Source organism: Triticum dicoccoides, chromosome 3B (genome assembly GCF_002162155.2).
Source record: "Triticum dicoccoides isolate Atlit2015 ecotype Zavitan chromosome 3B, WEW_v2.0, whole genome shotgun sequence".
Lineage (NCBI taxonomy): Eukaryota > Viridiplantae > Streptophyta > Magnoliopsida > Poales > Poaceae > Triticum > Triticum dicoccoides.
The window spans coordinates 230,792,950-230,818,799 of NC_041385.1; positions in this window are offsets into that span (position 1 = coordinate 230,792,950).

The following is a 25,850-nucleotide window of genomic DNA, read 5'->3' on the forward strand; positions in this document are numbered from 1 at the left end:
ATATATAACGGCCGCACAGGGAACACAATCATATTTTCAGGCAAATAGTATAAATATAGCCTCACAATCAAAATAAACATTGTTTTTACAATGATTAGATTCATCATTCGAACAAGACATTCTTCGAGCACTGCGCCTCTATTAGGCGGGCACCTTATGTGACCTGCGCCAAGTAGTGCTCAGCCGGATATTGGCCCCCCGCCGGATCCTGGGTCGCTATAATGGTGGCCTCCATATCCGTCCAATAGGCTTTAACGCGGGCAAGAGCCATCCGCGCACCCTCTATGCACGCCGACCTTCTCATGGCATCGATCTGAGGCACGGCCCCAAGGAATTGTTGCATCAAGCCAAAGTAACTGTCCGGCTTAGGCCCCTTTGGCAAAATATGGTCTGTTACGGACCGCATTGCAAGCCCGGACAGCCTGTGAAGCTCTGCTACAGCAGTCATCTTGTCAATTAACTACAGCGGGCGAGTGGGAGCATTGAATTGCGACCAGAAAAGCTTCTCCACTTCCTTGTCACCCTGATCTTCGAAGAACTTGGCAGCGTCAGTTGTACTCTTCGCCAAATCCGCATACGCGTCCGCAGGACTCTAGCGTCCATCCAGGGGAGCGTACTTCAGATTGAAAAACTTCGTCCGCAGCAAATAGGAGCCCCCAGCCGTGATTTTTCCGGCCTGTTGAAGCTCCTCCCGCGTACCCCTGAGCTCGGTCCGCATCTCCTTGGTGGCATTCAGTGCCTTGTTCATATCGGCCGAACTATCCTTATGCTCCTTTTTAAGGAGCTCATACCGGTCAGTGGCATTTTTTAACTCCAAAGCCATTTCGGCTATCTTTTCCTTGTTTCGGTGGTGAGCAGCCTATTCGGCTCTCAGTTCCTCGGCCGCCATTAGGGCAGCCACATTACTAATCCGAGCTTGTTCCTTGGCCCGGGCAAGTTCCGACCTCAGGGCTTCCACGGCAGCAGCACCGTCTGCAGTCCAAGCATATTGCACTAATATCATGCCGCCTTCATATTTTCCTATACAGAGGAAGGCAGAGCACATACCTTGTGATTCGTGTAGCCGCTCGTTCACCAGCGTGATATTGGCATCAATCGATCCGATCTGCCTCGTTAGTTCGGCAACTTCAACGGTCTGGTCGGCGGCCGGACCCACAGGCACCTGCACGTATTTTCAGAGCAATCATTGGTTTATGATCCCCCGTTTGCCGCCTAGGGCGGGCAACCAGAGTCTCAGGGGCTACTATCTATATGGAGCACACCCAGCACGTGCCTCACAACCAAAGAAATAGTGTATTCTTCACTACATACCTCAAAGCCTCTGAGCAGGCTTGTAAATGCTTCATTCAACCCACTTGTAGCGGATGAAATCTTCTTTAGCACCGCGCTCATTAATGAGTGATGCTCCTCCGAGAGCGCAGCTCGCTCCAGTAGGCCTGCCAGTACGTCCGGCCGGACATTGAACTGTACCGGACCCTCCCCATAGCCCTTCGTGGGAGCCAAACACTCCGGGCTCAGGGCCGCTGACGCATTGGCTTCCGGCTTCGGCAGATCCGGACTCCTCCGTGACGACACCTCGGTGTCGCCCGCTTCATGAGTCGGAGAGGTGGGAGGGGTCTCGCTCCCCATCATCTCCGGAGGAAGATCCCCTGAAGACGAACTCTATTGGGAAGAGCTGCTAGCCGAATTGCAAAAGACGAATTCTGGTTATTGATCTAGGAGAAACACAATACCTTCAAATCAATGATTGACTTACAGCTCGGTGGAGGGCTGGCCCGTTGGTGGGCATGACGCGGTGAGGGTGCCCGTCGGGGCAGGGGGCCCTAGGGATACCTTTTTCCCTGGTTTGGGCATCTCCGCCTCCAAATCTTCGGAGGAAGCCCTCTTCCTCCCACGCGGGGAGGAGGCCTTAGCATCCCTTTCCTGACTATCCTCCTTAGGGGAGGTAACAATTCCCCCAGTTCAGATATGTAGCGTGTGGAGTTCGGTTTCTTTGTTCTTCCCCTTGTCTTTCCCTGAGGGCATTCTGCTGAGTACCCGGTCAAGCATCATGGCCATGGTGGGACCAGGCGAGCCTTCGGGGAGTGGCGCCGGACACCTGATTCTCTTCGCCTTGCTGAGCCATTCCTGGCCACGGATGATTTTCAGAATAAACAATTATGACAGATACAAAACATGGTGTCCGGTATCAAGGTTACTTACTTGGGTATCTAGGCGATTGCAGCTTAGGCCCACATCCTTGGTGGTGTCCGGACACTCTACTTTCGGTCTGAAGAACAATTTGCACATCCCTTCGAGTTTCAAACCGAATAAGTCCTTAACAGTCTGCGGACCCTCTGGATTAAACTCCCACATCCGGAGAGGCCGGCGTTGACATGGCAGCATCCATCGGATTAACATCACTTGCATTATGCTAACAAGATTTATGTCCCTCTCAAGAAGCTCCCGGATATGGCTCTGCACTACTGTTACATCGCCAGCGGGCCCCCAATTCCGTCCTACATCAATCCAAGACACTAGTTTTGACGGAAGGCCCGAGCGGAACTCGGGGGCGGCCACCCACTTTGTGCCTCTGGGAGCCGTGAAATAAAACCACCTCTGTTGCCATACATCGGACACTTCTGGGAAAGAACCCTCTGGCCATGGGGCATTGGCGTTCCTGCTTATCACGGCACCTCCGCACTCTGCATGTTGCCCCTCGATCATCTTCGGCTCCACATTGAAGGTCTTAAGCTATAAGCCGAAGTGTGGGGTGACATGGAGGAAGGCCTCGCACACTATAATGAACGACGAGATATGGAGGATGGCGTCCGGAGCCAGATCATGAAAATCCAACCCGTAATAAAACATGAGCCCCCTCACAAAAGGATCGAGGGTGAGGCCCAAACCATGGAGGAAGTGAGGAACAAACACAACGCACTCATTGGGCTCCGGTGTAGGGATGACCTGCCCTGGAGAGGGAAGCCTGTGCCGGATGTCGGCGGTCAGATATCCGACCTCCCTAAGCTTCGCAATGTGTTCCTCTTGGATTGAGGAGGCCACCCACTGGCCTTGAGGGTAGGATCCGGACATATTGGAGGATTTGGGGTGTTTGGGCTTAGGTCTTGGGCATTGGATCTTGAGGTGCAAGGGAGGTTGAAAAGAGGCATAGGACTCGACCCCTTTATAAAGGGGATAAATATCAAGAGTCCTCAGCGTGACCGCTTGAGGCTTATCTAAAAACACACGGAGTTATACCAACGGTCATCGTGGGGTCACGCATGCCCATATTAATGGAAAATCCCGTAATAAGGGGAACACGATCTCTGCTTTGGCAGGATGTGCCAGTAAAACTGCCTCGCAACACGAGTTGAGGTGGGGCAAGAAACGCCGGTTCGCGTTGGACCAGGCCACGATGCAAGGGCACGACGTACAATGATTGCCAGCGGATCAGTTTTATGCTATGTTCCCTACAATGGTATGTGAAGATCATCTTGCAGATCCGAACACGGTTTGAGTGTTCGATAATTACTTTGGAGTATTCGGAGAAGGAACCTGCCTTGCAATGCCGAACACAAGACTGCGCGCCGGACTCATCGTCATTGAAGCCTGGTTCAGGGGCTACTGAGGGAGTCCTGGATTAGGGGGTATCCAGACAGCTGGACTGTGTACAACGTCCAGACTATTGAAGCGTGAAGATACAAGACTCAAGACTTCGGCCCGTGTCCGGATGGGACTCTCCTTGGCATGGAAGGCAAGCTTGGCGATCTGGATATTATGTTTCCTTCCTTGTAACCGACTCCATGTAAACCCTAGCCCTCTCCGGTGTCTATATAAACCGGAGAGGTTGGTCCTTAGAAGTCCGATCACAATTACAATCATACCATCATAGGCTAGCTCTTAGTGTTTAGCCTCTACGATCTCGTGGTAGATCTACTCTTGTACTACCCATACCTTCAATATTAATCAAGCAGGAAGTAGGGTTTTACCTCCATCGAGAGGGCCCAAACCTGGGTAAACATCTGTGTCCCTTGCTTCCTGTTACCATCAGCCTAGACGCATAGATCGGGACCCCCTACCCGAGATCCGCCGGTTTTGACACCGACAACGAGGTCGACACTTATCATCATGAATTTGAATGATATCCTGGAAGGAGTCAAAATGTTGATGATGATCACGAATATTTTTGTCGAGAGGCTCCATGAAGATGTAATCGATCGGCAACGACATCAAGTCAAAGGAATGATGAAGAGAAAGGTTAATGGAACCAAGAGTACGACACAAACTGGAAATCAAGCTTGCTATTCAAGGCGAAATGATATGACGAGGAAGATCGATGTAAGCTTAGCTCATCGTCGAAAGTTGTGCTCTGGGAGTAAGGAATGGGTAGCACAGTTAAAATTTTAGCATGATAATGATGATAGCCGATCAGGCTAGGAATGACTTGAAGGATTATTAAACTCGTAATCAATTAGAATTACTTAGAGTTATTGAATCGGCATGCAGAATCGATTCACTTATCGGTGCCCTTGAGTGACTAATAACTCAGAACCCGAGGGAAATCTAAAATCGGTTAGAAGCAATACTATATTAAGACTCATAGGAAGCAACACAGTTCTTTGATATTCTCGAGATACCAGGGGGATAATACTCGATGACAGATCAAAGTAGTGGTTGGACTGGGGTATCGCTCTGCAGAAGACAAGTGCTTAAACTTGTACAAGAAATGGTATTAGGAGAACATGGTCGGAACCACGATTGCAAAAGGCCAGATCCCAGATATAAGATGAACTTATACCAGGGGAATAATTAATTTAAGAGAAGCTTTCATGATAAGATCTACATCGTGTCCATGGGCATGAACACAAATGTTCAAGGTAGACTCCCACTTCTACAATGCATGACCATTCATCCACTGCTCTATTAAAAATGATTTGAGTGTGAAAACCTTCCTGGTGAATTACCAGCGGAGTATGGCCCGTTAAGACTTTCGGGTTCACACAGATTAAGGAAGGTATATGTCGTGGAATTGTCACGTCAGATGTCCTAGTGTAAGGACTTAGTCGCGAGGCCAACGCATCTATGTGGTAGCTTGAGAGGGGTTGAGCGGAATCAAGAGACGCAGGGCGGATCAACACGCAAGACAAGGGTTTAGACAGCTTCGGGCCCCGGGAAACATCATCCGGCAATAGCCCTACATGCTGTTTGAGGCTAGGTCTCATTATCATCACGAGGGAGTCGCCATAAACCGGCTCTCCTCTTTGTGTCTAGCCCTAAGATTGTTTCTTGTTGCTTGTCGCTTGTCTTTCTAACTTGTCCCCCTTTGGGGAGCCCTGCCCCTCCTTATATATGTTGAAGGGGCGAGTTACATGTGGAGTCCTATTAGGATAAGGACTAATCTATCTCTAAAAGAAACCGGATACAAGTCCGGGTCTTCCTTGTAAAGTAAATATTCCTCACGCCTTTTCTCTTAAACTGACCCACCATAGCATGATCCGGCCTTCATGAACCGCCAGACGGGCCACCGGGTCTTGTCGCTCCTCTGGCCCGCCTGCCGGATTACCAATGAACTGTAAACCGTCTGGTCTGTGCAGGTCACCGGTGAATCGCCAAGTCCGGCCGGTTTATCCTTCCGGCCGGTTTACGCCGCGGGGCATATCCCCGACATTAGCCCCCAAGTTTAGCTTGGATTTATCCATGGTAAACTTATGCTGCAAAAATAAGCACAAGAACAAATTTGACAGGTTGTGCTCTAGATTAAGAATTCTTGTAGACCGGCACCTGATCATCCTTAAGTCCTTGTCATTCCCTCCTTCTAGAAAATCCGGGTTAATAACCAGCTTCATACTCAAATTGCTGATGTTGGCTTCTCAAATATTGTGAAGAATAATCCACTTGAGTCGGCTTCCAAAGCACCGGTTTAAGAAATATTTGGTCTTGAAATACTCCTCTGATATGCAGCCGGTTTGAAGATGTAAAACTTGCCGGTTTAATATTACCAGGGTTGTTGGGTTATAAAAACTGATAATTTCGGGTCATGATTGTTTCCAACGCCGGTTCATGATTGTTGCCAATGCTGGTTCAATCTGGTTTGCTCCAAACTGAAAATTTGGAAGATACTTCTCCCTTATATCCATATTACCTATAGCCCCCAAGTCTTGAACAAAACAAAGTTATGGTTTAAGACTTGCTTCAATATCAATACTGCCACTTTTGAAGAAATCCATGTTGTTCATCCCAGTCACTAGTAAAAACTGAATACTCCATACTATGTAGCCCCCAAGTGCCGGGTTGTCATGCTTGCAGCAACCTGGGACTTGTAATTATCTTATACTCATAAAAACTTCAACCAGTGTAGCCCCCAAGGGCCGGGTCATTATGCAATAATGAGCTGGGACTTTGTAGGTATAATCATGTAGATTTGAGCAATGATGTGTAGCCCCCAAGGGCCGGCTTAGTAAGATAATTATTGAGCAGGGACTTGATATATACTTCAATGAAAATAACATCATATGATGTAACCCCCATCATGGGCTTGAATCCACGTCCATAAGGTTAAGAGCCTTGTACTTTACCAACTGAGCAGCGGACCCTTCAATATAATGGATTTAACTGTGTACCTTGAGTTGTTGACAGGAGCAATTGGTAGCCCCCAAGGGCTGGCTCATTATAATGTGATGAGTCGGGTCTTCAATAATATGAGCAAAAAATAACTTTGCATTAGCCCCCAAGTGTCATGGTGCATGCTTGCAGCGACATGAGACTTGCATATTTGATGTAATCTCAACTTAAATAATGTAGCCCCCAAGTGCCGGGTTGTAAGCCTGCAGCAACTCGGGACTATTCCTTCGATTGTAGAATAAATTATATCCATTGATAATATGGTATCCATTGCGCTAAAGCGACTTTGAAAACCTTAATCATAATACTGGTTATTGATAACCATAACAAAAATCCAGCCAAGTTTGGCTATTTGAATAATATAACCCAATGAGTTATAAGCGCATGATTCCAATGATGCAATCCAAATATATACTGGCAACTTACAGTCCAAAGCCAGGCCGGTTTAATAAACACCGGCTATTTATAATCATGTTTTATTCAACCTGCTTCTGTGACATTGAATCACCTTGCTGGTTTACCAACTTTCTGTAGTAAGGGTGATAATCCCAATCTTGAGTACTGATAACTCCTTCCATATTGTGTCGGTTTATGATAAAACCGCACCGGGTTATGATAGACACCGGATTATCCATATATAATACAGGCGACATGTAGTCGAACCAGACCGGATTAATAATCGCCTGGATTATAATTGGTCATGTACTGACAATTTGTAATTGAAAGTCAAGCTGGGTTAATGAACGCTGGTTTACTCCATAATAGGATGATAATAGAAAATCAAACCGGGCAGATGGCCCCCGGATTAGGACTTGACCATGTTCCGTCAATTTGTAATTGATAGTTGAACCGGATTAAAACGTTGTCGGTTTAAAAAAATGCAACAAAAATCAAATAACAGTTATGAAAAAATATGGAAGCAAAGGCAATGATAAAAACCGTTTGCAAAAATATGCTATACTGAGCTGATCAGATGGTATTACCATGGTCGGACAGGACCAAGCCTCCAATAGGAGTGACAATGATTCAAGTCAGCCAGGTCCCCAAATGATTCGTGGCATATATGCCAGATCAAGAGGCGTGGCAATGGTTCGGGTTCGACCAAGCCCCCAAGTGATTTTGTGGCCTTAGGCCGACCAAGAGGCGTGACTGGTTCAGACTTGACCATGTCCCCAAGTGATCTGGTGGCTGTCGCCTATCAAAAGGTGTCGCGTTGGTTCGGACACGACCAAGGCCCCCAGTGATGTATAAAAAGCAAATGTCAAGGGGTAAACCGGAGTCCGCTTTAAAAACAGAGCCACTCCAGGTAACCACGCATGATAAGAAAGACAGAGACCCCGCTTTATGAAGCAGAAGCCCCCATGTGATCAATAATATGTTAGGCCAATAAGGAAGGCTACCCATGTTTGAACCGCGCATCATGGCAGCAGGTCCTCTTCGGTAATTTTTAACTTTTTTGCAAGAGATAAATTCTTCTTGAACCGGGATTTTGAACCGGATATTGAGAGCTTCAAAGCTTTGTGGGAGACATATTTCCCTTGAACCGGATTGTAAACCGGAATCTTCATTTTCAGCCGGAAATTTTCTGATGGCCTTTCAACTCGAACTTGCGAGAAGTTAATTCCTTTTTGAACCGGACATTTTTAAACCGGATTTGAGCGCTTGAGAGCTTTGTGGTTGAATATATTTCCCTTGAACCGGATTGTAAACCGGATACTTGAGAGCTTCAGTGAGACTGACTTCCCTTGAGCCGGATTTTAAACCGGAATCCTTTCTGATGATCCGGAACTTCTTCATTGAGCCGGGATTTTATAACTGTCATATACTTACTAAGCCGGAAATTTTCTGATGGCCTTCAAATAACAGTAGCCTCCGGGACCGGGTTATCTTTCCCTCCATCGTCCTGGGGTTCTTAAATTTGCTGGCAAGATTTGCTTAATCATGTCATCGTAGCCCCCGAGTCTCAAGGTGACTCAAGGAGTTGGCTTGAAACTCTCCATATTTGACGGTGATATAAACTGGCATAACTTGTATATCATTAGTGTTGATAACACAATGTGAATCCACAGAAGGTTGTGATGACTGCGGCGGGTTATAAATGATCACGTATGAGCCGTGTCAGCAACTCGGCCAATGGTTCCTTCTAACTGGCGATTTGAAGTTAACCAAACTGTAGTGGCAGCGACTTGTGCGCCTGCCCATTGAGCCATCCAGTGTAGACGGCGGTTGATAGTATATGATAATTTGCCTCCATTTTAAAAGAAAACCAGGCTACCCAAGCTGTGACTTGCTCATACTTAATAAACAGCTCATGCAGACAGGTGCGGCCCGGTATGTTGATGTAGACCAGGCCGCGAGAGACGGATGGAAAATACGACCGCGGCATCAGAGGCCGCACAGACAGATGAGTCAGTCGCGGCGTTGTAAACCGATTCGGACGGGCGAGTTGATGTAAACCGGGCCGTAAGGGCGGCGTCTTGCACGCGTCCATTCACTGTGTAATGTGGAACGGATGAACACCGGGCAGGACGTTGCCAGCGCGTGCTTCGTACCCATGGTATAAACCACGTTTATAATGAATAATTGTCCTGCATACAATATTGCAGACCAAGGCAAAGATAAACTGCTCTTTGATAAAAATAATATGCACTAATAAAATATATATTAGATGGATATCACCTGATGTGTTAGGCCAGAAATTATCCGCCATGGAGTTGATGATCACCACAGTGATGCTAAAATTAACCACGACCGAGTCGGCCAGACGAGCAGACGGATGATCCGGCCGCGGTGTTGTAAACCGGTGCGAAGGAGCAAGTTGTCCTCCGTGTTGTAAACCGGCGTGGACGCATGAACCTGTGGCCAGGGCGGACGAGCGAGTCGTCCGTGGTGCTGTAAGGTGGTACGGACGGGCGAGTTGGCCGGCGCGTTGATGTAAACCAGACTACGGGGCGGCGGTTTGTGTCCGATTTATCAGTGTGATATACGCAGATGCTGGTGTAGAACAGCTAGCGCGCGCCGTCCGCAGTAGGCATCACTTTTATAGTGAGCACTTGTCCTGTATAAAAAGATATAGGCCAGAGTAATTGTTCTCAAGTAATTTAATATGTGCTGATAAGGTATATAAAAAGATAGCACCTGATATATTTTGTCCGGTGAATACGGACGCTGGAACATGTTGCGGCAACTGTGGCCGTCACAGGTCCTGGAGCCGGGCGGTTTAGGACAGAGCCTCCGGGTCACGGGTCATGTTGACCTTGGGACCTGTGATGTCTAACGCCTGTCCTCATCCGGTCTGATATTTATCTGTACTAGACCTTCTGTGAGATGTATACTAGTAGTACTTTTCTTACTCTTCCTTTTTTTAGCCTTTGACTTCCGTAGACTGCTGCTGCATGTGTGTGCATCATCAAACATGGCTAGTGGGCACATGCCTTGAGCACGTCTTTGTCTGGGGCCTTTGGGCGTCTGCCGCCATAATATTATTACTATTACTTTTTTCAACAGCGGCGAGGCGGGTTGACTCGGAGGTAGCTTAACGCGCTGGAATCTTTCCTTAATGCTTCAGACATCTTCTCATGACCAACAGGAGCTGATCTTGTTCTGATTAGAGCTCACGTGTTAGCAGTAATAGCAGCACTATTAAAAACAGATCTCATAAACCGTGCAACCATCAGTCCTAATACTTGGCCATGACTTTTCTGTGAGCGCCGCAACATCAATGATCAATCCAATCTTCTTGGGAGCTGATCCTGTCGCTGCTTGTTGCCTTTGTTTATCTGGCGAGTATCAAAGAGTTCGGCCAGGACACGGCTAACTTGCTAAATCAGATATCATCTCAGTTTGTACGACAACCGCTGCAATAGGTGTCGATCTGTCTTCAGATTTGACGGATCGTTAGGTCATGTCCGCCACACAGAACGCAAACCTAATTTTCCGTAAAACCTTGTACTGCCAATTCCAAAGTTAACTATGATCCTGACCGCAAAACAATGAATTTTGCTGGTTCTGCTCAATCTTCTATACACCGCCGCTGAAAACTTCTTCGATCTTGACTGATGATCTTTGTACTTCCAGACCGGCTCTTGCTGATCCGGCGGGTCGCAACTTCTCTATCCCAGAAAAAGATCCCTTCAAGAACTCCACACCACCGTGCGCAAGCCCCACGGTGGGCGCCAACTGTCGTGGAATTGTCACGTCAGATGTCCTAGTGTAAGGACTTAGTCGCGAGGCCAACGCATCTATGTGGTAGCTTGAGAGGGGTTGAGCGGAATCGAGAGACGCAGGGCGGATCAACATGCAAGACAAGGGTTTAGACAGCTTCGGGCCCCGGGAAACATCATCCGGCAATAGCCCTACATGCTGTTTGAGGCTAGGTCTCATTATCATCACGAGGGAGTCGCCGTAAACCGGCTCTCCTCTTTGTGTCTAGCCCTAACATTGTTTCTTGTTGCTTGTCGCTTGTCCTTTCTAACTTGTCCCCCTTTGGGGAGCCCTGCCCCTCCTTATATATGTTGAAGGGGCGAGTTACATGTGGAGTCCTATTAGGATAAGGACTAATCTATCTCTAAAAGAAACCGGATACAAGTCCGGGTCTTCCTCGTAAAGTAAATATTCCTCACGCCTTTTCTCTTAAACCGACCCACCATAGCATGATCCGGCCTTCATGAACCGCCAGACGGGCCACCGGGTCTTCTCGCTCCTCTGGCCCGCCTGCCGGATTACCAATGAACTGAAAACCGTCTGGTCTGTGCAGGTCACCGGTGAATCGCCAAGTCCGGCCGGTTTATCCTTCCGGCCGGTTTACGCCGCGGGGCATATCCCCGACAGTATAGGTTCAACCCATCGGGGCATCTTAGAACATATACCATGAACTTTAGGATCAATTAACACCTACTCGAAGCACAGCATGGTTGACAAAGGCATAGGGTATAACTTGGCAAAGGCGGAAGACACAATTTACCAAAAGGCATTATGTATTAGGGGAGAATTCTCAAGGTTATTGAATATGAAGGACGTTGTCGGATAATAAACAAGCAATTGGTCTTGCGGACCACAAGGAACCTGATGTGAGTATCGATACTCAATCAGAAGGAAAAAAGAATGCAAAGGTATCAGATTATAGAAACAACAAACTAATTCAGAGCTCAAATGCAAACGAATTATGATTTTCAGATCAAGGACTCAGAAACAAATGTTCTGATTAAGGATGGATAAGATGAGTAGGCTTAGGGGTAAAATCGATGGCAATTTGAATGTTTGAGAACCCGCTCATTTTCAAAATGACGTCTGAGGAGGAAGGATGAATTCTACGAGTCGACTGAGGGTTGTGAGCATCCTCAACATATTGAACTAACGGACTTAAAATGATAGAGATAAAGGATGCCAATAACTTTGATTAACCATAATGCAAGCAAGCAAGAATTTTAAGAGCAAGAGGTTGTTGATGAATTTTGGAAGATTGGATATTATTTCGAAGTATCATATGAAACATATGAATATATGGAGATGAGCGGATACTCGATAAGTGCGAGGAATTATCCTTAGAGGTATCAATGTGACAAAGAACTGCAAGGCAGTAGGCATAGAGTATTCTTAGAACAACGGAGAGAATTTCAGGGTATCTTGTAATAACAAGATCAACAAGGAATGATTGTATCAATGGCAAGTGCACGTGGTTATCCATAGGGGTTTATCGATGGAAGGGAATTGCAATAGTGATGGCACAAAGTCTCGAGAGAACATCAAAGAGTAACTTCGGAATCTTCTGGTGCACCAAGCAATCATCTGGAGTGAGGGGCTCTCCGGGAGGAAATGATTACGAGAACCTAGATTCAAAGTATAGAAGAGCGATCAGAATCCCAGAGTATAGACGAGGAATAAAAGATCCTAATTCCACCCGATGGAAACATGGGCCCGTAAGCCACATAGCCATGTTAGTAAAAGTTTAGCCATGTCTAGACTCGACTTCGGCCAAGGAGTGTGGAAGGTGGATTCATATAGGCAGTTGGCCCTGATACCAAATTGCGAGGCCCCCGATTCAATCATACACTAATCATGCACGCAAACGTGTATGATCAAAATCAGGGACTCATGGGAACATATCACAACACAACTCTATAAGTAAAATAAGTCATACAAGCATCATATTACAAGCCAGGGTCCTCGAGGGCTCGAATACAAGTGCTCGAACATAAACGAGTCAGCGGAAGCAACAATATCTGAGTACAGACATGAAGTTAAACAAGGTGCCATAAGATGGCTAGCAAAAACTGGGATACAGATCGAAAGAGGCGCAGGCCTCCTGCTTGGGATCCTCCTAAACTACTCCTGGTCGTCGGCAGCCTGAACATAGTACTAGGCACCCTGACTGAAGTAGGGGTTGATACGTCTCCAATGTATCCATAATTTTTGATTGTTCCATGCTATTATATTATCTATTTTGGATGTTTAATGGGCTTTATTATACACTTTTAAACTATTTTCGGGACTAACCTATTAACCGGAGGCCCAGTCCAAATTGTTGTTTTTTTTGCCTATTTCAGTGTTTCGCAGAAAAGGAATATCAAACGGAGTCCAAACGGAATGAAACCTTCGGGAGAGTTGTTTTTGGAACAAACGCAATCCAGGAGACTTGGAGTGGATGTCAAGGAAGCAACGAGGCGACCACGAGGTAGGGAGGTGCGCCCAGGGGGGTAGGCATGCCCCACCCTCGTGGGCCCCTCGTGGCTCCCCTGACCGGCTTCTTTCGCCTATATATACTCATATACCTTGAAAACATCAGAGAGCACCACGAAACCCTATTTCCACCGCCGCAACCTTCTGTACCCGTGAGATCCCATCTTGGGGCCTTTTCCGGCGCTCCGCCGGAGGGGGAATCGATCACGGAGGGCTTCTACATCAACACCATAGACTCTCCGATGAAGTGTGAGTAGTTTACCTTAGACCTTCGGGTCCATAGTTATTAGCTAGATGGCTTCTTCTCTCTCTTTGGATCTCAATACAAAGTTCTCCTCAATTTTCTTGGAGATCTATTCGATGTAATACTTTTTGCGGTGTGTTTGTCGAGATTTGATGAATGGTGGGTTTATGATCAAGATTATATATGAACAATATTTGAATCTCCTCTGAATTCTTTTATGTATGATTTGTTATCTTTGCAAGTCTCTTCGAATTATCAGTTTGGTTTGGCCTACTAGATTGATCTTTCTTGCAATGGGAGAAGTGCTTAGCTTTGGGTTCAATCTTGCAGTGTCCTTTCCCAGTGACAGGAGGGGCAGCAAGGCATGTATTGTATTGTTGCCATCGAGGATAAAAAGATGGGGTTTATATCATATTGCCTGAGTTTATCCCTCTACATCATGTCAACTTGCCTAATGCGTTACGCTATTCTTATGAACTTAATACTCTAGATCCATGCTGGATAGCGGTCGATGTGTGGAGTAATAGTAGTAGATGCAGAATCGTTTCGGTCTACTTGTCGCGGACATGATGCCTATATACATGATCATGCCTAGATATTCTCATAACTATGCACTTTTTTATCAATTGCTCGACAGTAATTTGTTCGCCCACCGTAACACTTATGCTATCTTGAGCGAAGCCACTAGTGAAACCTATGGCCCTCGGATCTATTTTCCACCATATAAGTTTCCGATCTACTTTATTTTGCAATCTTTACTATCCAATATATAGCATAAAAATACCAAAAATATTTATCTTATTATCTCTATCTGATCTCACTTTTGCAAGTGGCCGTGAAGGGATTGACAACCCCTTTATCGTGTTGGTTGCAAGGTTCATATTTTTGTGTGCAGGTATGAGGGATTTGAGTGTAGCCTCCTACTAGATTGATACCTTGGTTCTCAAAAACTGAGGGAAATACTTACGCTACTTTGCTGCATCACCCTTTCCTCTTCAAGGGAAAACCAACGCATCCTCAAGAGGTAGCAGGGGTCATTGTCGACACTGGCATCTGGCTCCTGGGCTACAACATCTGGTTGCAACGTCCGAGAAGAAGAGGAAAAAGGGGGAAAAGAGGGAGCAAAGCAACTGTGAGTACTCATCCAAAGTACTCACAAGCAAGGATCTACACTACATATGCATGGGTATCTGTGTAAAGGGGCAAAATCAGTGGAGTGAACATCAGAATGCCAGAATAAGAGGGGGATAGCTAGTCCTGTCGAAGACTACGCTTCTGGCGGCCTCCGTATTGCAGCATGTAGAAGAGAGTAGATGGTAAATCCACCAAGTATCATCGCATAGCATAATCCTACCCAACGATCCTCCCCTCGTCACCTTGTGGGAAAGAGATCACTGGGTTGTCTCTGGAACTTGTCTGGGTGTGTTTTATTAAGTATCCTGTTCTAGTTGTCATAAGGTCGAGCTACAAATCCGGGTCGTCCTTTTACCGAGGGACATGGCTATTCGAATACATAAAATTACCTGCAGGGGTGCTCCACATAACCCAACACGCTCGATCCCTCTGGCCAGACACACTTTCTTTGGTCATGCCCGGCCTCGAAAGATCAACACGTCATAGCCCTACCTAGACACAACAAAGAGGTCAGCACGCCAGTCTAAATCCTATGCACGCAAGGGTCTGGGCCCATCGCCCATTGCACACCTACATGTTGCGAGGGTGGCCGGAAGGAGACCTAGCCTCCTAATACAAGAGCAGTTGTTCCAGTCCAATCCGGCGCGCACTGCTAAGTCACTGACGTCAAGAAGTCTTTGGCTGATACCACAACGTCGAGTGCCCATAATTGTTCCCGCGTAGTTGGTTAGTGCATATAGGCTAGTGGGATCAAATACCAAGATCTCGTTAAGCGTGTTATTTTGAAGTAACCGCGGACACCGACTAGGCAAGGCCCACCTCTCACCTAGGTGGTCTCAACCTGTCCTATCGCTCCGCCACAAATATCCACACAGAGGGCCGTCGGGACAAATGTCCTTTCAGATCCCAATCCATGAATCACTCGCAGGTAATCTACGAGCCGACCCGACTTAAGTCACCACCTGAATATGATGTATGTATGTATAGTATATACCCGTGATCACCTCCCGAGTGATCACGGCCCGATAGTATAGCAGGGCAGACGGACAAGAATGTAGGGCCACGGATGATAAACTAGCATCCTATACTAAGCATTTAGGATTGCAGGTAAGGTATCAACAACTGTAGCAACAATGACAGGCTATGCAACAGAATAGGATTAACCAAAAATAGTAACATGTTACACTACTCTAATGCAAGCAGTAGAAGGAAGGAGTAGATGATATCTGGTGATTAAGGGGGGCTTGCCTGGTTACTCTGGCAAGAAGGAGGGGTCATCAACTCTGTAGTCGACCGGGGCAGCAGCGGCGTCGGTCTTGTAGTCTAACGACACAAGAGGGGGAAGAAACAATAAATATAATGCAAACATAAGCATGACGATGCATGACATGACAACGAGCGGGTGCTAGGTGTGCCCTAACACGGCAGTAGGTGATACCGACAAAGGGGGAAACATCCGGGAAAGTATTCCCGGTGTTTCGCGTTTTCGGATAGATGAACCGGAGGTGAAAAGTTGCATGTTCTCTATGCTAGGGATGTGTGGCGGACGAACAACCTGCGTATTCGGATTCGTTTCGTCGATCTGAGCAACTTTCATGTACAATGTATTTTTACCTGAGCTACGGTTTATGTCCTATAATTTTCTAAAGTTTAAAACATTTTCTGGAATTCCTGAAAACTGGCTAATTCTGACAATTGCTCAGTTTTTCTTGAACATCACATAGCTGTTTTCCAGAGGCTTTAACTAGTGTTCTGTTCACCATATAGGTCAGTGCCTTGTATCAATCTTGAACAATTTCGTGTGATCTACGTGGCAGTATCAAGCCCATCTACGTTAGTGCCCATTTGCTTATTCAAATGTTTGTCTGAAAAGTGCAACTGCAGTATTTCTGTTTTCCTTGGTTTTCTGTTAACAGAAATAGCATTTTGTGATTTTCATAGGATTTAATACGTGCAACAAATGGGTTTGGTCCAGTGGAGTAAAATGGAGTTTGTCAAGTATATTTTCCACACATATTATTTTTTACTCATGTTATCAGTCGTTTAGACGTTGTTTAGGGGTTGTCTAGACGGCTAAGCAGTGCAGCAGTGGAAAAGCTAGCTACTGCTACAGTAACATTCAGTTACTGTAACAATCAGAGGAGCAGCGGCGCGCAGGCAGCTACAAGCGCGGGCAGGATGGCTTGCACTACAAAAAAATACACTTCCATGATGATACGTGTTTGTCACAGTAGGTCATGTTTTCTGTCATGCATGTACATCCATGACAATTTTATGACAGAATCAAGATAGTCATACCTGTGCTGTTGTAGAAGTGTTCCATGACATTACCAACATTATCATCACGGAAGTGTCCACTTCCATGAAGGTAGATCGCGCGTCATAGAAGTGCTTTCGTCAAGGGTGACCGACACGTGGTATCCACCGTAACGGAACGCTGTTAAGCTATCAGGTCCGGTTTTGGATCCGATAACCCGTTAATAGCCCCGACCAATGGGGATTTTCCACGTGTAAAATCATCATTGGCTGGAGGAAACACGTGTCGGCTCACCGTAGGGATAGATGTCATCCACTCATTGGACCGAAGACACCTATGATATGTCTACACGTGGCCCGGCCCAACAGAGGCCCATTCCTGTGAAAAGGCCGGCCCGTTTGACTTGGTCAAAAGGTGGTGGGCCAGCCCACTAAAAGCCTGTTAACGGCCTGTTCGCATATAGCCCATTTACAACCCGCTAACCCAGGGCCCGTTACGACCTATTCGAATTAGGCCCAGTAGTGTCATATGGGCCGTCCAATATGATTCCAGCCCGTTTTATCTTCTGGCCCATAACGTCTTTCGGCCCATAAGAGGCCCTTTGTAACTATTGGCCCGTTAACGGCCCGTGGTGAAACTGTCCCGTAATGAACAGTGTATCACTTTATACCCATTAACGGCCCATTATTCCATTGGGCCGTTTCCAGCCCATGTTATCTTTCGGCCTTCTGAGGGGCCATTTATTCTTGGGCTCATTTCCAGCATTCGGTTACTTACGCCCTGTTGCTGTCATTTTCTGCTTGTGGGCCAAATTCAGCCCATTGTTACAGTCAGCCCGTCTGTGGCCCGTTAATACGTTGGGTCGTTCTCATAGCGTCATCAGATACAGCCTATTAACGATGGCCCGTTATGGTCGGCCCATGAACGGACGATTCCAACTCTAGCCCATTTACGGCCATAATGTGGTCTGTTATTGGCCCATGTTTGGCCAATCGATCATACAACCCATATAAGGCCCATTGATGCTACGGCCCATAGAAGGCCCATTGTGTCTACGGCCCGTAGAAGGCCCATTGTTTCTATGGCCCATAGAAGGCCCATTGTTTCTACGGCCGGTAGGAGGCCCAGTTTCACTACAGTAAATATGTAGCCCATGGTTATTGTGGCCTAGTTTTAAAAAATAGGTTACTGCAGCCACTAGCAAACCGCGGAAAAAGAACTGCACTAACTACAAGCAAACAAATAAACAAGACAACAAGGAAATAAATAAGCAAGCAACTTACGCTAGGCTATCACGGCTATTACACATATTATATCCACTAGGCATCAAAGTTCGCCACCAGTGCAAATATAGGGAACAAAGTAGCATATCATATACACTGGTTGTCAAAGTTGGCGACCAGTGCAAATAAACGTCGCAGCAAAACAAGTCCAGAACTGAAACCACTTCAGAAGATCTCAAGAAACAATATCCTGGGTACCCATAATGCTGGCAAGATGCTTAACAAGCTTATTAACTTTCTCTTGTTTGGTGCTTAAATCCTCCAGCGCTTGTTGTTGCACCAGAAAGTATTCATCTTAATTTTGCAGGGACTTCCTCAGTCCTTCAGATTCCTGTCGCAGCACACCTGATCGATGTCTTTCAACTTGAAGTTGAGACTCAAGAAGACGAACTGATTCAGGCAGCGAGTTCGAAGAGCTTGTGCCAGCAGTAGTGGCCAGTAACTCGAACACTACACCAAGACAGGACTTTTGGGTTCCCTCACTATCGTCAAGATAGTTTTTATCTGCTTTCTTGGAGACCAACAGGGATGTCTCACTATCTTGAACCTTATCTGCATTACTTCCTTTACCATTGCATAACGGGGTACTGTTCTCCAATATTTTGTCTGCATTCTAAAAGAGAAACAAGCAGACACATCACAAGTTTACCATGTTGTATATGAAACTCATTTTGGTAAATGAGTTCAGTAGTAAAGTGGACATGATAACATCATGAAACAAACATATATCTATGTACCGTGGTCACTTTATGGTCTATATCATTCTAGTTTTTGTTGCCAAATCAAGATAGAGACACAGTTCAAATAATATTTGTTCAAAACAAAGCAGAATAGACATAATATAAGTGTGGGAAACTATAGAGAAATAACAACACTTGTAATATGCATGACATGAGAACATAACTGTTTATTCAATTGAGACTGAAATCAACATAGAGCAGGTTACAACAGCAAACCAGTTAAAGAAACAGGTTTAAAACATACATGTTGCGCCATTGGAGTTTCAATTCCATCCTTAAAATTTGAAAATAGTTGGTATGAGTAAATACAGTAATGCAAGAGCAAAGGAGTATGAACCATAGCTACAGAACCTGACCTAAGAACAAATCTTCTTCTTCTTTAAGCGTTGAGTTGGGATTCGGAGTGGTGGTCCTCGTGCTTTGGGCACTGTAGTTCCCTTACTAACTGCTCGTGTTTGGGTGCTCTGTGGTGGAGACGGTGATGTGTCAACTGGAACTGGGTTACTATCTGCCGGGGTTGGGGTTAGAAGGGGTGTAGCTGGTTCTCTGTCCAACTGGGTAGGGGTACAATCTGCGAGAGTCTGGGTTATGTGTGGTGGAGCTGGTTCTTGGGCAAGTACAATCCTGGTTCTATCTGCATCAACTGGTAGCACTATCTTTTCTGAAGACCGTGTTGTTACTCCCTTAGATACTGCCATCACCCTCTCCAATTCAAATGGCTAATAAACAAGACAAGTAGTTGAAAGTACAGACATTGTATGATAGATAGGTGCATGGATAGTGGGGAATAAAAGAGGGCATGAAATAATTCACATTTATGTTGTCTAACCAACAAGGATAGCATGGCACAATTTCACATATATGATGGCTAACTAAACAGGATAACATTACACAATTTCACATTATGATGGCTAACTAAAGAAGATGGAAAGACATAGTTCAAAATATGATGACTATGTAAACAGGATGACATGATATAACTATATAATGTGTTTATTAAATAGGTTGGCATGCCATAATTCACATACATTCACGATAGAATGCCATAATTCAAAATATGATGACTATAAACACTAAACAGGATGAGATGATATAACTATATGATGTCTTTATTAAATGGGTTGTCATACCATAATTCAGATAGATGTTGTGTATGTAGTATATAAACATGATGGCATGATATAATTCAAATATAGGATTTATATATTAAGCAGTAAGAAGATGGCAATCCATATATGATGTAAAAACTAAGCAATGCAAGATAACATGCATGACATGGGTAATATAACCCTGTCAAGTTTGAGACCTCGGGGGGGAAATAAGACTGGTCATCAGTCTTTGAATCCTCCTCTGAGGAGCTCTCTGTAACCAGCAACATGTCTGCTTCAGCAGGTAGCATTGTCTGCTCTGAATACCTTATTTCACTCTAGATACTTCCATCACCGCTTCAAATGGCTGATGCACAAGAAGAGTAGTTGAATATACAAACGTTGTTGACAAATGGAACACGTAATACAAAAAAATGATAGCATGATATAATTCACATACATGATGATTGGCTAAACAGCATGGCATTGCATAATTCACATATATAATGCCTTTGCAACAAGATAGGATTGCATAATTCACATACATAATGTCTTGCAACAAGATGGAAATGCATAATTCACATATATGGTAATTAGACACTGAACAAGTGGCATTCACACAAAGCATGTCTAAACTAATCAAATGACATAGCAATGCAAGACACCATACGCACGATGTGAGCACCATAACCCTGCCAAGTTAGAGCATACACCTTGGGGGGAATAGGACTGGTCATCTGTCTCTGAATCCTCCTCTGAGGAGCTATGCATAACCAGCGAATATGCGCTTTGTCAAATAGCATAGTCTGCTCTGAAGACCTTGTTTTCACTCCAGAATTTTCCATCACCGTGTCAAATGGCTGATGCACACGAAGAGCAGTCGAATGTACTAACATTGTTGACAAATGTAATACGTAACGAAAAAAAGGATGGCCTGATATAATTTACATATAAGATGACTGACTAAGCAGGATGACATTGCAAAATTCACATATATGCTGCCTGGCTAAACAAGATGGCATTGCATAATTCACATAACGATGAATAAACTAAATAGATGGCATTCGCACAAAGGATGTCTAAACTAAGTAGATGACATATTTGATGTATAAAGTAAGAAATGCAAGGCACCATATGCACGATATAACCAACATCAGCATGCCAAGTTAGAGAGAAGACCTCAAGGGGTAAATAGGAGTGGTATTCTCCTTCTGAATCCCCCTCAGAACAGATATCTTCCTCTCGATTACAATCCAAAATGGGTGGAGGGGGGCTGCCTTTGCGCCTACCATGGAGCGACGTCTGCATGAAATTTTATTGCCACACAAGGCTCGTCTCTTTGGTTTTACATGTTCAGTTCCATTGTTTACAATAACTGTCATGCATAGGAATAAAACATTGTGAGATTATGTAAGGGGTGCATGCAGAAATCCAGAGTGATGGTAGCAACCTGTGGATAGACCCAAAACCAATAATAGCAGGCAGATAATGGCTTCAGTTAAAAAATACAGATAATGGCTTCTTTACTGTTTGTTTCCCACCCAACATGAAACTCATAGCAGACACCGGAGATTAACCAGATAGTAGATAGATACTATTGATTGCGGCCCTGATATGTACCCCACAACCATTTAAAAACTCAAGTTTGACCATTAGTTTGGAGCTGACTTAGAGTCTAATCGGTGAACAGGACGATAAAGTAGCATAACGTAAGCAGACACGAAAGAGTGCGACCTCTCTTGCGGACCCGTGTAGTCCTCGAGGTCATCTGCTCGGTTGACGATGGTAATGCAGTTTTCATGGCTGCCGGCGGCGGGGAAGAAGATCTGAGGCGGCAAAAGACAGTCTGGTGGCCGGATCCCTACTGTGCTAGACCCTTCTGTCGTTGGGGCAGCTGAGCTGGGGTGGACGACGACGCAGCAGGAGCGGGACAAACCACGCAAGGTTTTCTTTGACAACTATTTGTAAGGGAAGTAATTCTGTAAGGGCTCGTTTGAATTTGAGGATCCCAACATTGCAGGGATAGGAAATAGACAGGAATAGGATAGGAATGCACGTGCAAAATAGAGAATTTAAAAACACATTATTTCTGCCAATCTGGGTGTTTGATTCACAAGAATTGGAAGATCACAGGATGCAAAGAAGCATGGTGAGATTAAGTCAAACCACAAGAAAATGTACGGTTATAGTGCTATTATGCTACTATCTCTTAGTCTTGTGCTTCATGAATAGGAATTTGAAAAGGAGGACAAGTGAAAATTAAAATTCCTATGGTTTTTCTTTCAAGGAGACACTAAAGGAACAAATCCTATAGTTTTCCTATGCTCCATTTATTTAAACCAAATTCATGAATAGTACACTACATGAATCAGCTACTTTACCATCTGTCACGGCAGACGGCAAAGGCATGAATGGCGGACAGCAAAGGTCTTTGCCTTCTGCAGCGGACGGCAAAAGGCTCCGGCAAAGTAAGGTCCGGCAAAGAGCTACTTTGTCGTCTGCTTTGGGCGGCTGACGGCAAAGGGGCCTTTGCCATCAGCAGCTGACGGCAAAGAAAGCAGACGACAATAATTACGCTGTTAGTCCGTTAGGTGGCTAACGGCAGCCTTTGCCGTCCGCCGCTGAAGGCAAAATTTGTCTGGCCTTTGCCGTCCGCCGAATGATGTCAGCTGGACATCACTACACGACAGGCCTTTGCCATCCGCGGCGGTAGGCAAAGTGTCCAGATGCACGGAATGCAAATCTCCTTCTTTCCCATCTCTGTCATTGATTTACAGTATGTTCTGAAATTCATATTCATATGTACAGCCCATGCATATATCACAAATATCTAACACAGACCACAGGAAAAAAAGAACATCACAAGATCATCCATAAAAACATATATGTCGTACAACTTGTATCACAAAGTAAGACGAGATCACACAAGTGTCGACAAATAAGATCACAAAGGTTGGCCTCCACATAACACAAAACTTAGGTGAGCATCATGGGATCTAGCAGCAATAACACCTAACCTACTGGATGGACACTGCAGTCCAGACCCAACTCCACAAGCACACTACATACTGATTTGCGACCGCGACGGTGATGCAACCACCACAACCAAAATTAAAAAGGCAAGGGAGGTGGGTGGTCCAGGTTGTTGTCTCCACGCCGCCTGTGTTTGCCATCTCTAAATGCCAAAAGGTCCAGGTTGTGGTCATTAGCCTTCTTCATGCCATCAGCATGATCACCATTGCCTTCCGCACCCCGTCATCATCAGGCTGATTTGCTGCTTCTGCTCGTCTTCCTACTCCATCTGCATGGACAAGAGCAAGTTAGTTGAATGGCATGCACGATAAAACTGCAAGGCATATATATTCATCTACATTAATTGTACTACAGTACATATTTTGCATGCATGGGTTTGACTTCAACAGATACTGAAGGAAGAGCATTTTCCCCTCCCAATCCAAAACCTGCTGTACAAGTACAGCTCTAAGAGAAGGAACTGTGGTACAACAAGAGGCGCTCCAAATCAAACTAAATCTCAGTTTCTTTATTTACCTAAGAAACAACACAACCATAACTTTTGCCAAGCAAGCAGTTATCATACTATCAGCTAAAAGAAAAACAAAGGAAGATCACGGGTCATTTTCATGGAAAACATCAGAAGTAGATGATTGGCAAAAGTAGATGATCATCAAATTCCCTCACACTCAACAGTGAAAAATGCTACTACCATTGATAGAAAGGAGTCTAACACTTGAGTTGAGCAAAGTTGGGGCTAACACTTGAGTTGGGCTGCGGCGTCTCGATGACGCGGACGGAGTCTCCACCACTAGCGGCGGCCTTGCAGAGCTCTACGGCGGCTGAGGCGACGGGGAATTGTTGCCTCTGGGACCACCAGGTGGAGGTGGAGGTGGACAGGGACCGGGAGGAGGACGGTGATGAGGAACTAGGCTAGGAGGCTGCTCGTGGGGTTGAGAAGTGGCTGCGGCCGGGGGTGGATGGAGGCTGTGGAGATGACGGCCGGAACTCCTCCATCTCCTTCCTCTTGGACTCGTAGAAGCGGTCCCACTCCTCCGCCTTCTGCTGCGCGTCCTTGATCTCGCCATTGGTCGAGCTGATGTTGCGGGCGACGGTGAGGCGGCGCGTGTGGGTGGCGTCGATGTCAGCGCGGGCGGCGAGGGCGCGGGAGGCAAGGTCTGCGGTGCGGCGCTCGAGGAGGAGGCGGCGGGCGGCGGTGGCCTTGGCGGCGAGGAGGCGGGACTCTCCTAGGCGAGGAGAGAAACCGGTCGGTGGAGATGGTAAGCAGGGAGAGGTGACCTCAGGGAGGAGAGCTGGGCGGTGGGGAACGGCGGGGATCGCCGAAATCTGGCGGCGGCGTGGGGTGGAGAAAGGGGATCGAGGAAGACGAGAGAGATGGGATCCAACGTGGGTGTGTGTGCGCGTGGGTTGGGCGTGCGTGCATCGTGGGTGGGGCCCGAGGCTGTGTAGGTCGTGGGTGGGTGTGTGACGGGGGCGGCTGTTAGATACGTTAGGTTATTTTCTTTGCCGTCTGCTTTCGGGCTCTTTTCCGTCCGCTAGCAGACGACAAAGAAAGTGGCCGTTAGTTTTTTCGTTAGTGGGTGCCACCTCCCTCTTTGCCGTCAGCTAGCGGGCGGCAAAGATTCTTTGCCATCAGCTAGCGGACGGCAAAGAAATGGCAGATGACAAAGACCTTCTTTGTCGTCTACCATTTGTTTGCCGTCAGTTTCTTGGTAGCTGATGGCAAAGACCTTCTTTGTCGTCCGCTAGCTGACGGCAAAGAATTGGCAGACGGCAAATTCCCTGATTCCAGTAGTGGTACTACCATAGGAAACTTTCCAATTCCTATGTTTTTCATTCACTTTTCCTTCAAGCACTGGCGATTCTAGTAGGCAGGCTTGAGCAAGGAAAAGCCTACACTAAAAAAATGTTTTTGTGCTACTTCTATTACTTTGGACCCAAGCCACTGCCCTACTAGCTCAACTCCCAGGGCCATCGAAAAATGCACAACTCAAACGTGCAGAGATAAATAATGATGGCGTTCAAGAGAGTCCATCACGGATAGCTAAGTTGCCTGGTACCTCACTGCTTGTCATACAGTAGGATAAAATAATCATATTTCCCGTTACTCCCTGTGCTCAGTGGACAATATATATAACATGTAGAGTAAAAAAGAGATGCAACAAGTGTACAACCTCTTCAGCGAAGCCATGTCGATCTCAGCGTGATTGGGTTGGCCGGTGCGGACGCTCCGACTGACTTGGTTGTCGAAGGAGGGGAAGAAGATCTTAGGCATCTGGAGATGGAGCCCGAGGTACTGCTCCGCTGTGATGGAGGGTTTCGTCGTTGGAGCAGCTCCGGTGAGTTGTACGACGCCGAGGCTCAAGCAGGACAAGAGAGACAACGTTAACCTGAGTGGAATTCTAATAGCATCTCCAATAGATGACGTAAAATACATAACCACAAAGTGCTAGATGTAAAATACATCAGCCGCTCATCTCTGAACTTAACTGTCGAAACTGAATTTAACTGTCAAAACTGAACTTAATTGTTAAAACTGAATTTTGTTGTCGAAACTGAATTTTACTGTCGAAACTGAACGCACTAGAGGTGAGGCTACACGTCAGTCGACTGACTTTTGCATCTCTGGTCAGTCGATTTTGCAACCGTTGGATACGAAATCAAGGGCCTGTAGTTCATCTTCAATCTCCACCCCCCTGAGCCACTAGCCCCCACTGGCCAAACAGCCGCCCCCCGCCGCCTGTGGCCAGCAGTGCGTCGCCCCGCCCGCCCCAAAAACACTCCCCACCGCCG